Consider the following 12,472-nt stretch of genomic DNA (forward strand, 5'->3'; position numbering starts at 1 on the left):
AGGAAGGAGGGAAGGAGGGAAGAAGGAGTAAAGAATCTCAAATTTTCCACTAAAACATATGAACCTATACTATGAGAGCCACAGAAAGTATCACCCGGCCCTCATCCTGTGATGGAACTAGGTCCAGTGATGGCAGGTTCAGTGGGTCAGTAGTGCCTTGGGAAGGAATGACTCTCCATCAGGCAGAGGCTGGTTATCCCCTTTTTGGAAGTAGATAAAGAGAGACAACTACTGGATGGGCCATTTGACAGGACTTTCTGATCCCTTCCACCCCAAGAATGTTCCTGGCCCAGCTTTTCAGGGAGATATATTTGTGTATCTCCTTCTGTGAAAGAAATGACTTGGAGTTACTATATATTTTTGCTTCCTAACTTAGTAAACTTTTTATTATCTTAATAGCTGGTACCAGAATTCACCAATGAAGGAATCGTTCCTGTTTGGAAAGCTCACATGTCAAGTCACTCTGAGTGGCAGGTAAGACCCCAAGTGAGTGGTAAGAGCTGAAGCAAAAGGAAAACTGGCTAAGCTGTTCAATTTGGGAACATAAGAGGGATTTAGAGATGTGTTTGTATCTCTGTGTCAGTGAGGAAGAGGAGCAATCCAGGGCTGGTAAGGGAGTGAGGGGAGGAGGGACCAGAGAGATGGTCTATGAGGACTCCGTGAGGTAAAGCCAGAGCCATCATATGCACGTTGTGAAGGTTTCCATTGCACGAGTTGACTGGCTGACGGGGCAGATTGGGACTGCAAGGAAACCAGTACTTCGCTCTCCAAGTCCCTTGGTCTGTGAGCACATGGAGGGGGTGCGCCTATGGCCTAGAGGTGACCCTGGGAAAAACATTCCATGGGAATTCCCCTGTGGCAGGTTGGTCAAAGGAGAGTTTCACCAAGGAGATCTCTAATGTTCAATTTGAAGTTGTTGGTATGTAACCCCTTTCCTATCACCTATGCAAATCTTCGAGTAAGTATATTATACTTACCAGCTCTTTGTGCAAGGTGACTCACATGTGTGTGAATGTGTGTGTGGAAATTGAAGAAGGCTTAGATTTCTTGTCTGGTTTGTAGCAATGTGGAATAAACAGCACTTCCAGAATCAGGAACCCAGTTTTGGAGGCATCAGAATGCAATCCCTCCCTGGAAATCTGCAGAAATCTTACAGATTTTTGCTTTTCCATGGAGCATGGACTTAATGATTTGAGCCAACTTTATCTGGATTTTAAAGGGCAGGAGGGAGCAAGTGACATCAGGATTGTAGTTTACTGTTTTGGTGCCTCCAGCAAGATGTCTTTGATACGTTTATTTTGTGCTATTGCATCGTGGGTAGCTTATACAAATCACTGAGGTTTTTAAGGAATAGTTAAAAACACCAATTATATGAGCAAATGCAGATTCTTATCTCCAGGATCCAAAGGAGAATAGTTCATTTATTCAATGTGTCTTCTGGAATGTATTTTTATAGGCTGTAATTGGTTGAGCCAGCTGAGTGCAATGTATGGGTAGTAAGGGTAAGCAGTTAGATGTCCTGAGTTCAAGACCCAGCTCTCATTCTACATTGCTGTGTGAATTTGGGTACCTTCTAGCTTTCTCTGATATATAATTGTCCCATAATATTGGAGTGTTAGACAAAAATGGTGTTCAGCATCTGTATTAATTAAGATAATTAGTTGTATGAAACTTTTTTTGTAGTTGTTGTTCATTTCTCCCTTCAGCTCTATCAATGTTTGCCTTGTGTTTTTAGGTACTCTAATGTTGATTGTCCTGGACTGAATCTTCTTTCATTTTATAATGTCCTTCTCTGTCTCTTCTGATAGATTTTGACATACATTCTATTTTTCCTAATATAAGTAATGTCACTCCTGCTCTCTTTTATTTGTTATATTATTTTCCATTCAGCCACTTTATTAATTTGATTAAGGAGTTCAGTTTATATGCTTTTTTATGTATCTTTTCTTTGTGATTACCATGAGGCTTACATAAGGATCTTATAATTGTAACAATCTATATACTCTTCATCATTTAACTTTTATACTAAAATTAAAAGGAGTCTACACACTGATGCTGCAATATTCTGTACTTGTCTGTATATTTACCTTTATCAGTGAATTTTATGATTTCATACTATGCTTTCTTTTTGCTGTTTATCAACTTTAAACACTCCCTTTAGTATTTCGTTAAAGCAGTTCTAGTGGTAATGAACTCCCTCAGCTTTTGTTCATCTAAAAAAAGTATTTTCTTCTCTTTTATTTTTGGTGTACAGCTTTGTCAGGTATAGCATTCTTGTTTCATAGTTTTTTGTTTTTTTTTTTTGTATTACTTTGAATATACTATTTCAATCTCTTCTGGCCTACAAGGTTTCTGCTAAGAAATGTACTGATCATCTTTTCTTTTTAACATTTTTTTATTGAGTTATAATCATTTTACAATGTTGTGTCAAATTCCAGTGAAGAGCACAATTGTTCAGTTATACATGAACATATATATTTTCATTGTCACATTTTTTTCCCTGTGAGTTTCCATAAGATCTTGTATATATTTCCCTGTGCTATGCAATATAATCTTGTTTATCTATTCTACATTTTGAAATCCCAATCTGTCCTTTCCAAACTTTTTTTTTAATTAAGCTTTTTCGGGAGGATTAGGTTTGTTTGTTTTATTTTATTTTATTTTATTTTATTTTATATTTTTATTTTTATTTTTTTAAATGAAAGTACTGGGGATTGAACCCAGGACCTTGTGCATGCTAAGCACGTGCTCTGCCACTGAGCTATATCCTCCCCTCTTTATGAAACATTGACTTAAATAGGACAGAAATATCCTTTTTCCTCATGTGGAGGTCTCAAGATAGGATATAGGTGTTGCTACTCCAAGAAATTCTGAAGGACCCAGGATTGTTTCGTCTTTCCAGAAAGCAGGAAAGCATGAAGAGCCAAGAGGATACCACCCCTAATGATTAAATATACACCCCGGAAGCTGCACGTGACATTTTGCCTCAAATCCCATTGGTTAAACTGTGTCAAGTGGCCACGCCTAGTGAAGTGTGGAGTATAGTTTTTATTCTTAGTGGCTACAGTGCCAGCTAAGAACTAGAGTTCCATTGCTCTGATTGAGGAGTAGGTATTCCAGAATGATCAGAAGTCTCTGCCGTGGATTCCTTCTAGACCTAACAGTCTAGGATTCTGGATGTTACCTACAATTTGGATGATCAGATATCAAAGCAGCCTCCAACTTTAAGGCCCTCTTCACTGCATGACAGTCAAGGTGCCTTGATCAGCAAGTCACCTAGACCAGGGATGTCCCATAGGAACATAAAAGGAACCACATAGAAATTTAAAAATTTCTAATAGTCACAATGGAGAAAGCAAAAGAAAACAGGAGAAATTAATGTTAATAATATATTTTATTTAAGCCCATCATGTAATCACTGTAAAAAGTTATTAATAAGATATTTTACATTCCTGTATTCACACCAAGTATTTGAAATTTAATTTGTAGTTTACACTTACAGCATATCTCAGTTTGAACTAGCTGCATTTCCAGTAACTACGTGCTGGTGGCCGCCCTGTAAGACAACACAATTGTAGATTGTACCTACTAGAACAACAGAACCGTTGTATGGGCATGTTAGTTACTTTGTTATGAAGGAGCTCTGCTAATTAGTTAGTGCAGATTTAACACTGTACTCTGGTCTTCATGAATATGAAAAAGAACATTATCTTTTCCCCTGAGGTTTTCCTATGGATAAGTGACCATAGGCTATTTACTTTCTGGATCAGCCAAGGTCTAACCAGGTGTCCATACCAACTAGCCAGGTCAGGTAGAAATGGTTAGAACCTAGATCTGCCACTGACCAGCTGTGTATCAAGAATGAGATGCTTAATTCCTCTGAGTGCAAGGTCCTTACCTGTGAAATGGCACATATTGAAATATCTTTTAAAAATTTTTTTTGTCTTTTGGAAACTGGACTCAGTAGAAATAGCACTGGACTAAGAATAAAAGATTTGGATTGTAGCTTCAACTTTCCCCTGACTCTGTGATGCTAACAGTCTTGTCCTATCTCTTACTTTTCCCACTTTGAAAGTGGGGGAGGTGGTATATTTGATGTTTATTAATTTGTCTTTTTTCTTTTCTAATGAAACCACTTGGCATTAAACTAAAACTAAAATAGTCACATTCTAGAGTATGACTAGGGAGATGATTGCTTTCTCAGCTTCCAGCTATTTCCATAAAGGAGAGAAATCTGGGAGATTGAAACATCCATAGTGGTATATCTGTAAATAGACATGTTCTTTGGAAGAAGGAGTGGGAGGGGTCAGGTAGAAATATCTCTTCTAGGAGTGACTGGGCCTTTAGCGTAGAGGATGGGAAAAGTTCTTTATCATTGCTGATGAAAGTGTGTATTTGAAAGTGTATATTGAGGAATCTCTCGGGAAGCCAATTGACAAAGTGTATCAAGAGACATAAAGTATGTTCATGTAACAATTTTACGTTTAAGAATTTAAGGAGATGATCTTGTTGCCGAGTCCAAATTCGTTCTGCTCGCCACATGACAGGCCAATAAATGGGGAGACGAGGTGTTGGGGCAAGGAATAGTGACTTTATTCGGAAAGCTGGCAGACCAAGAGGATGGCAGACTAATGTCTTGGAGAATCATCCTGCTCTAGTCAGAATACAGGCTCCTTTTATACAAAAAATAAGGGAGGGGGAGGGAAAACAAGGGAAGGGACGTGGTTGATTGTTGTAATCTTGCTGCAGGCATTCTTTGTTCTTGCAGCCATCCCCGTGGGCCAGGTCATGGTGTCCCTGTAAACCTCCAACAAAACAAAGGTTATTCTCTACTACAGTCTGACGTTCACAAAGTTCTGTTTATTCAAATGTTCCTTGCTCTATTATTGACGTCACCAGAAAATTAAAAATACTCTGGCTGTAAAAAAAAAATAAGGAAATAGTCAAAAAGTTACGGTACAGGCCTATGTCAGGGTATTATCAAACCACTAAAACCCATGTTTTCAAAGAATATTAATGACGTTGGGAAGTGCTCCACTACAGTGTTGAGCCATGAAAGATCACAAACAACATGTACGATATTGTTCTAACCCTCATTTTAAGTTGAGTCTTTCCCAGAGGCTCCCCTTGTATTTCCTGTCCTTGCCTTCCTTCTAGTCCCCACTTCTCCCTTCCTTCTTCATATGTCCTGAGTGAATCTTTATTTTTTTAAAGTTCAGAGTTTCTTAACCTCAGCACTCCTGGGCTGGTTGATTCTTTGTTGCAGGCGGGGGCAAGGCTGTCCTGTACTTCGTCAGATGGTGGGCAGCAGCTCTGTCCTCTCCTCACCAGATGCCAGGGGCACTGTTCTCCCAGTTGAGATGACCAAAAATGTCTCCAGACATTGCTAAATATCGCTTTGGGAACTAAACCACCCACTCCTTCCTCCAGTTTGGTGGATGTCCAAGTTTGATGATTATTAAATTATTCTTGCCGGCGAGAGGTGGAAATTGAGGATTCTTTTTGGTTTCCCGCCCTGCCTTTCATACACACATGCACACACGTACCACTGAACACATCTTCATACCCTCACATTAACACAGATGTCAGTTCTCTGAGACAGCTCAGGCTCTGTGCACTGTGGGCTCCCACCATGGGAGCGTTCCCCCCGTGGGGGCAGGGCTTGGTGAGCATGCAGAGCAGTCTTTTCTCTCTTGGCTCATCCTCTGGTTTCCAGTGTTATGATGGAGATGCCTGCACTTTGGAGCTCAGTGATCAGGACTTGGAGCTGAGACTTCACATGGGTTTACCGTCTGTTCCAGGAAGCCAAAGCTGTAGACCAGTAAATAACTTCATTCTTAACCTCAGGCAGCTCATAAAAGCCATTTATCCTTCTCAGGACAACTGAATGCTCACCTGGGCAAACATCAGCCTTCTTAGAAAAGTAGATTGCTCATCTGGAGAAACCTCTCACTCATCAGACAACCATTTACTCACGGACACTCCCTTCAGGATGCCAGCCTTTCTGTGTCCTCCAGTCCTAAACTATTCAGACAGAGACCTGCCTGAAACACTCAAGTCCAGACCCCCAGACCCCAGGATCCTTTAGTAATGTCACCTCTTGCCTCCCTTTTCTGAGACACACCAGAACCCTCTCGAGGTGGTGTCCTCCCCAGTGTGACCAGTAATAACTCAGCTTTGCCTGGTGGAAGGAGGTATCTTTGGGGGAACTGGCAATCCCTCAGAGCCTGACTGCTTTCAAAGAGGGGCGTAATGCAGGACCTGATGACGCTTACAGAAAGATCAGGAGGAAGTTTTGAAACAGCAGCTTTTCTGCGTCTTTGGCCACATAAAATTCCTAGTCATGGTGTATGCACACTGCACTCTATAGGTAGAAAGGAGGCGACAGGAGGATTTATGATCCTCCTGCCCAAGGAGTGTGAGTATAAGTGGAATAGAGTTAAGGTCACAAGTTTCATGAGCATTGAAAAAAGGCAAAGTTTAGAAACACACATAAACAAACACACACACACATATATATATACATTGGAATTATGGAATATTTCATTTTTAAACTTTTCTGTATTTAACATTTGTTTCTTAGTGAAGATGTCTACCTGTTCATTAAGTAATTACTGTTAGAATTTTAGATGAAATAATATAATTTTCTCCTACCATATACTGACAGCGCCAGGCTCTTGGCTTCAGAATCTACTACGGAGTTGGGAGTCTATCATTTGTAGCAAGTACTAATATGAAGTATGAATGAAAAGGATTGTGATTCCCCTTTTTTCCTCTTTGCATTTCTTTCGCAATCTCTTGGCTACTAGTAAATGCACTTAGCAGTGAGATGAGGTGGTTGAGCTGTGGGGCATATGACAGGATACAATGACCAGGCACTAAAGTAAATCATAGTGCTGAGACCCAGGCACGTGGACGGATGGATGTAGAAACTAGGATACCCTTGATCCAGTGCGTCACTGTACAGAAGACCGCTCTGGGTTTGGCTTCCACTGTACCTCTTACTAATTCTGTGACCGTGAGCAAATGCTTCACTTTTTGACTACAGTTTCTTCACCTGCAAAGGTGAGATACCTGTACCTTCCCATGAACCTCGTGAGTTTGTTTTAAAGACCAAAGGAGATAATGGTTATATACATGTTTAGAAAACAGTTTAAATACATGGTGTGAGACTACCTCTCAATTTTTCAGATGTCTCCTTGATTGCTATTGACATAGATTAAGACAATCAGCCCACACCGAATTTGAATGCCAGGGCTATTTAACTCTGTGGGATTGTTTGAGACAGAGATATAAGCATTTGGGGATCTCCACCTTATCTTACATTTGAAGCACCGTGGCCTGGCATAGCACCAGGGTCCTGGCTGGAGACCCCACCCCCACCCCCAGCTTGCAGCCTAGTTCCACCAGGGCTGTGGGGGTGCTAGGTGTGCCCGCTGAGAGCATGCCTAGGAAGAACAGGTAGGAATGCTTGCCACAGCTGCTTACCATCCCTCGTTAGTATTTCACGCCTAGCACATAATCCACTAGTTGGATTTTACAGGGTGGAGTAAGAGGGATGAGGAGAATGAGGAAAGAACAGATGGATAAGTGCAGCATCTTCTGCATCCACTATTTTTTACTGTGTTCCCACCATCTTCTAGTAAATGCTATCTCATTTAATACCCAGGGCTGATGCTAGTATAAGGTCTGTGTGACCCAATACAAGCTTCAAGAGTTTAAGTAATTTGCCCCAAGTCACAGAGCTTATCAAAGGGAGGGCAAGAATTCACATTCAGCTGCATAAACTCCATTCTGCCTTATTCTGTTGAGCAAGGAAAGACATTTGGGATTTGTAGATTGACCCCGTGAGTGGGACTACAGCAATACTAGTTTCCTACTATAAATTTTTTATATCAACTGCAGATGGCAAGAGGGCGGAGGGCAAAAGAAGGTTCTCATTTCTTCTGAAATGAGAACTTTAATGTTTATTGATCTTAATTCTTCCACATGAGCAGAATTTATGCATAATGATGCAAAATGCTCATGTATACAAATCATCATAAAAGTGAATTACATTAATATCAGGCAGTTCCTAGAGCTAAATGCTTTCACTTCTTTCCCCCACCACTCTCCATATTTTGATCCCAAGAATGAAATAATCCAAGAATGTCATAATCCAGTGTTAACCAAATGAGATATACATGAAATTCACAAAAATAACTAAATATTCTTATATTTTTAAAGCTATTTTTGAATGAGGGGGTGAGGATGACTTTAGGAAATAATTTCCCACTTTTTTGACTTTTGAAATACAAACTGGGGAGAGTATGTGAAAACAGAATTTGATAGTTTGGGGAAAAGATTTTTCTAAAATCCCTGTGACCTGCTCAGGATATGAAAAGGGTCACACTTATTTATTACTTGTAAACCTACATGCCCACTAGAAGGAGATGTAGTATTTCCTTTTTTCAGACTCCCCCCGCTTCTGATTTTCTAGGAACCTTAGATGCTTACTCAGTTCAATGAGGGATCAGTCCTTTTCTAATGTCAAGCCTAGGGAGAAAGCTGGGTTCTGAGCACCTGCTTCTCTCTGCCACTTGGTGGCGCTGTTGTAGCTCAGTCCTGCGGAGCCCTGTAGTTGGTTTCCCTCTCTGGAATCATGTGCTTGCTGGTCCAGGTCCTTGTCCAGGCTGAAAATCTTCCTTGGTCTCCAGAGTAATTGTCCTTTTCAGTTACATCCATAAGCCTAGGCATTTTTGCCCACCTCGCTTCGCTCTGCCTGAGTGCTGCACCTGAACCAGCTTTCCCTGTGTTGGCTTGAGATGTATGTGCTAGTTTGTGTTTCCTTTTCCTAAAGGTAATTTTATTTCTGGTGTCTGTTGCCTTTTTATGAACCACTGATTGAATCTCAGTGAGCAGCAATGGAGTCCTTGTCACTTTCTCCCAGAAGACCCTATACTCCTCATGTAAACTGACCCTTCCTTCTCAGTGAGCTGCTTTGCATACTGTTGGTCTCTGGAAGTAACAGTTCTGATACAATAATACAAGATTCTGTTCTGACTCTCCTTGTGCTTCAGTATCACCTACGTTTAAGTAACTCAGGGATCCCAGAAAGCATTTTTTTTCTGAAGGATTTCTTTTTCCATATCTAAATGGAAGAATGGCTATCATAACTTTAAAATTCATCCATTCAACAGATACACTGTTTGATGTCTTGATAGGCACCTTATTGCTGATATATTACGTGACATCCTGGAAAAAAAACTTGGAGTTCGCAGTCTGAGAAAAATTGGGCTTTGAAGCCTGGCTCCCAGTCATCACTTGTGTGACTTGGTTTATTGTTGTCTCAGACCAGGATTTCTCTCCCCTTGCCTCCTGTCTCTGCCTCACTGATCCAACCTCCACGCTGCACTTCCACAGATTGATTCTAGATTGATTCGTCTAAATCACTGCTCTCTGTAATAGGCTTTAAAAAAAAAACCCTCTTGTATATTCCAAGTTTTCTATGTTGATCATGCATACCTTTTGTATTTTAGAAAGAAAATAAAGCAGGGAATGCATAAATAAAACATGATGGCAGACCACACAGCAGTTAGAACTAAATGGCTAACTCTATATGCATCTTCAAGGATAAATCTCCAGATCACTTTGATGAGTGAAAAAAGCATGTTGCAAATATGTTCCGAATGGTTCTATTTATGTTCAATTTCAGACATACAAAGAATAGAATAAGTTGAGATTTGAAGAATCCAGTAGATAGGTTTTTCCTTTCCCTACGAGAGTTCAAAATCATCACACTCCAGGCACCCCAGGGGGAGCTCTCTGAGTAGCTTCTGAAAGGACCCTTCATTTGGTTTGAGGTGGGGGAAAAGTGCATTCCCTTCCCCTCCTCTATGATGGGATGGGTGAAGGAAAGCAGAGCACCCTGGCAAATTCCTTTTCTAAAAAGGCCCCGGTTCTTTGATCTCTTCATCCTCTGGAAGGATGAATTGCAAGCCCTTTCCTAAAGCCTCCAGGTGAGTGATGGGGTCATGTTGGCCACCTGTCCTCAAGTCTTAACATACAATATCTATGCTTCAGGACACGGGGTATTTGATAGGTACTTATTTGTAGGTGGTCTTTAAGAGAGACTTCTGCGCAAACTTCCAGGTAGTAGGAGATAATGTTGTTAACACACTTTTACATTTCATTAAAGCCCAAAGTTTTGACAAACAGACCCCAATGACATTCATTCAGTGTTCTTCTGTGCCCAGCCCTGTTCTGGGCACTGAGACATGAACAAGGCCAGGTTCCTGGCTTTGGGAGTTTTAGGACTGGTTGGAATTACCTTCCTAGTGAGTTTGCTGCAACTGTGCCCTGCAAAAAAGCTAAGCCTCATCACAGGGGTGACTCACTGGGATTACACTGCGTACTTCCCCACTTGGGGCCTTTGCTGTGCATGTCCCTCTGCTTGCGGTGACCTTTCTTCCTCCAGTGAACACATACTCACCCCGAAGACCAGCAGCCCTTCATTGGTGCCTGGCCCACTGCATCTCTCCCATTCTGACCCTCGATACTTCCTCTGTACACCTCTAACCCTTATCCCAGTCAGCCTGGCGTTGACTTGAGCTGTGCGTGTATCTGTCTCCGCAACTGGACTGGGGGCTCTGTGAGGACTGAGCCCTTGTGTTTTTCATTTCCGTGTTTTCTAAGATGCCTGATGCAGGGACTGCACCTGGTAGAATGGAGGACACTTAAGTGCACCTCTTCCATGAGCTGCCTCTGCTCCTTCTAGGGGGGGTGTCAGGAGGAGTGGCGGACAGATGTGGGGAAAGAGCACAGGACAAAGCATCATGAGGCCTGGATTTTCCTTCCTGCCCTCTCAGCCTCCTAGTCCATGGGTGATCTCTTGCCCTCTTCAGGCTTCAGTCTTCACTTCTCACATGGGGGCTCGTGGCTCACGGCTCTCAACGCGTGAGAATCCGTTGCTATTTGCTGCACTTCTTTCAGATCAAACCTCCCTTGCATCTCTGTCTCTGTCTGTCTCTCTCTTTCCTTCCCCCTGTCCTTCCTCTTAGGTGCGTAATAAACTGAGAGTTTACAGTAAAAGCACAGGAAGAGCTGAATGATGCGTTCTCTTCAGGAAAGTACCAGGTCCCCCAGGTAGCCAGCAACTGCTTCAGGAACCCCGAGCCTCCCTGAGCTTTGGCTCCCGAGGGCTTTCAGTGTAGACCCGGCAACCCACCTCAAGCTTTTGATGTGGCTTTGACAGGGCACATTATGCAGGCAGCACTGGTTCAGAGCTGCAGAAATGCTTGCTGCTTTCTGCCACCAACCCCAGGGATTGAACAGTGGTAGGGGACAGTTAGGGAAATTGTCAGAGAGCATGAACCTCAGTCACACCCACCTGATCCCAAGGCTTCAGGTGGGACCAGCCTCTACTCCACCAAAGCTCTTAAAGAGGGAAACAAACATACCCTTAAAATCTGTGTGCACCCTAAGGAGCCAAGTGATACTCAAAGGAAGTCCCTGGGAAGACGGTATATTGAATAGTCAGCCCCTGAATCTTTAGAAGTGTCTGTGCTCTTATAAAGAAGCAAGGAATCCCCAATGTGTTTATTCATATGTTTCTTCTTAATAGAAATAAAAGTGATGGCAGAGCCTGAAGATATGGTTCCTACTCATGGCTTTCATCCAGTGCATTCATTCTTTCATTCATTCATTCACTTACTTAACAAAAATTTGAGGACTTATGCTATACATGGCACTGTGCTGGGCACGAGGGACATAATGGTTTTGGGTAGAAGGATAAATAGATAACAGATGTGTGAATATTGATAGGGATATAGACATGGATGTGGGTATAGATGCAGGTGTGGATATGGGTGTGGATACAGATATCAACTGGGCCCTTGCAAAGCTCAGAATCTGGTAATGGGCACAGGCATCATACAAACAGCGGCACCCATAATAGTGGTAACTGCCCAGGGGAAAAGACTGGTGAGCCACACACTACACTATGGGGGGATCCTGAGCTAGTCTGCAAGGCTTCCTGCATAGAGTCATTTGGGAGCTGAGCTCAAGTGAAAGGAGACCACCCTCCCCTAAACCCTACCACAAACACTGGCCAAACTATAACTGTAATGTGGGCTTTGGAGTCAGACTGCTTGAGTTTTTTTTCTTTATAGCTCCATTATAAAGTAAGTAGTTTTACAGAGTCATCCAGGACCCAGACTCCTTCCTTCCACCCTCCCATCTGCAGCCCTTGACTGTTGCTTTCAGTTACAGGCGGCAGGATGCCTGGCTGCTGCTCCAATAGGCATCACAGCTAGTTTCAGGTGCCAAGAAAGGAAGGACCAAATGACTAAGGGGGTATTTCCTTTCAAAGAGGTTACCCACGAGTTCCAGCCATGGGATTCTGCCTACATCTCATTGGCCAGAACTGGATCTTACCGCTACTCCTAGTTGCAAGAATGTCCGGGAGGAGGCGAGAGGATTTTAAACTGGGCAC

At 42.2% G+C, this 12,472-nt stretch overlaps 1 long non-coding RNA gene across 1 annotated transcript in view; it reads left to right on the forward strand.

Moving 5' to 3' along the window:
* The first annotated feature begins 398 nt into the window (after positions 1 to 398).
* LOC123617448 (uncharacterized) overlaps positions 399 to 12,472 on the forward strand; it is an 88,324-nt gene continuing 76,250 nt past the window's right edge. The window contains exon 1 of the long non-coding RNA XR_006725578.2: positions 399 to 474. This is a non-coding gene — a long non-coding RNA (uncharacterized LOC123617448). The remainder of the gene's footprint in view (positions 475 to 12,472) is intronic.

Source organism: Camelus bactrianus, chromosome 4 (assembly GCF_048773025.1).
Source record: "Camelus bactrianus isolate YW-2024 breed Bactrian camel chromosome 4, ASM4877302v1, whole genome shotgun sequence".
NCBI classification, from domain to species: Eukaryota; Metazoa; Chordata; class Mammalia; order Artiodactyla; family Camelidae; genus Camelus; species Camelus bactrianus.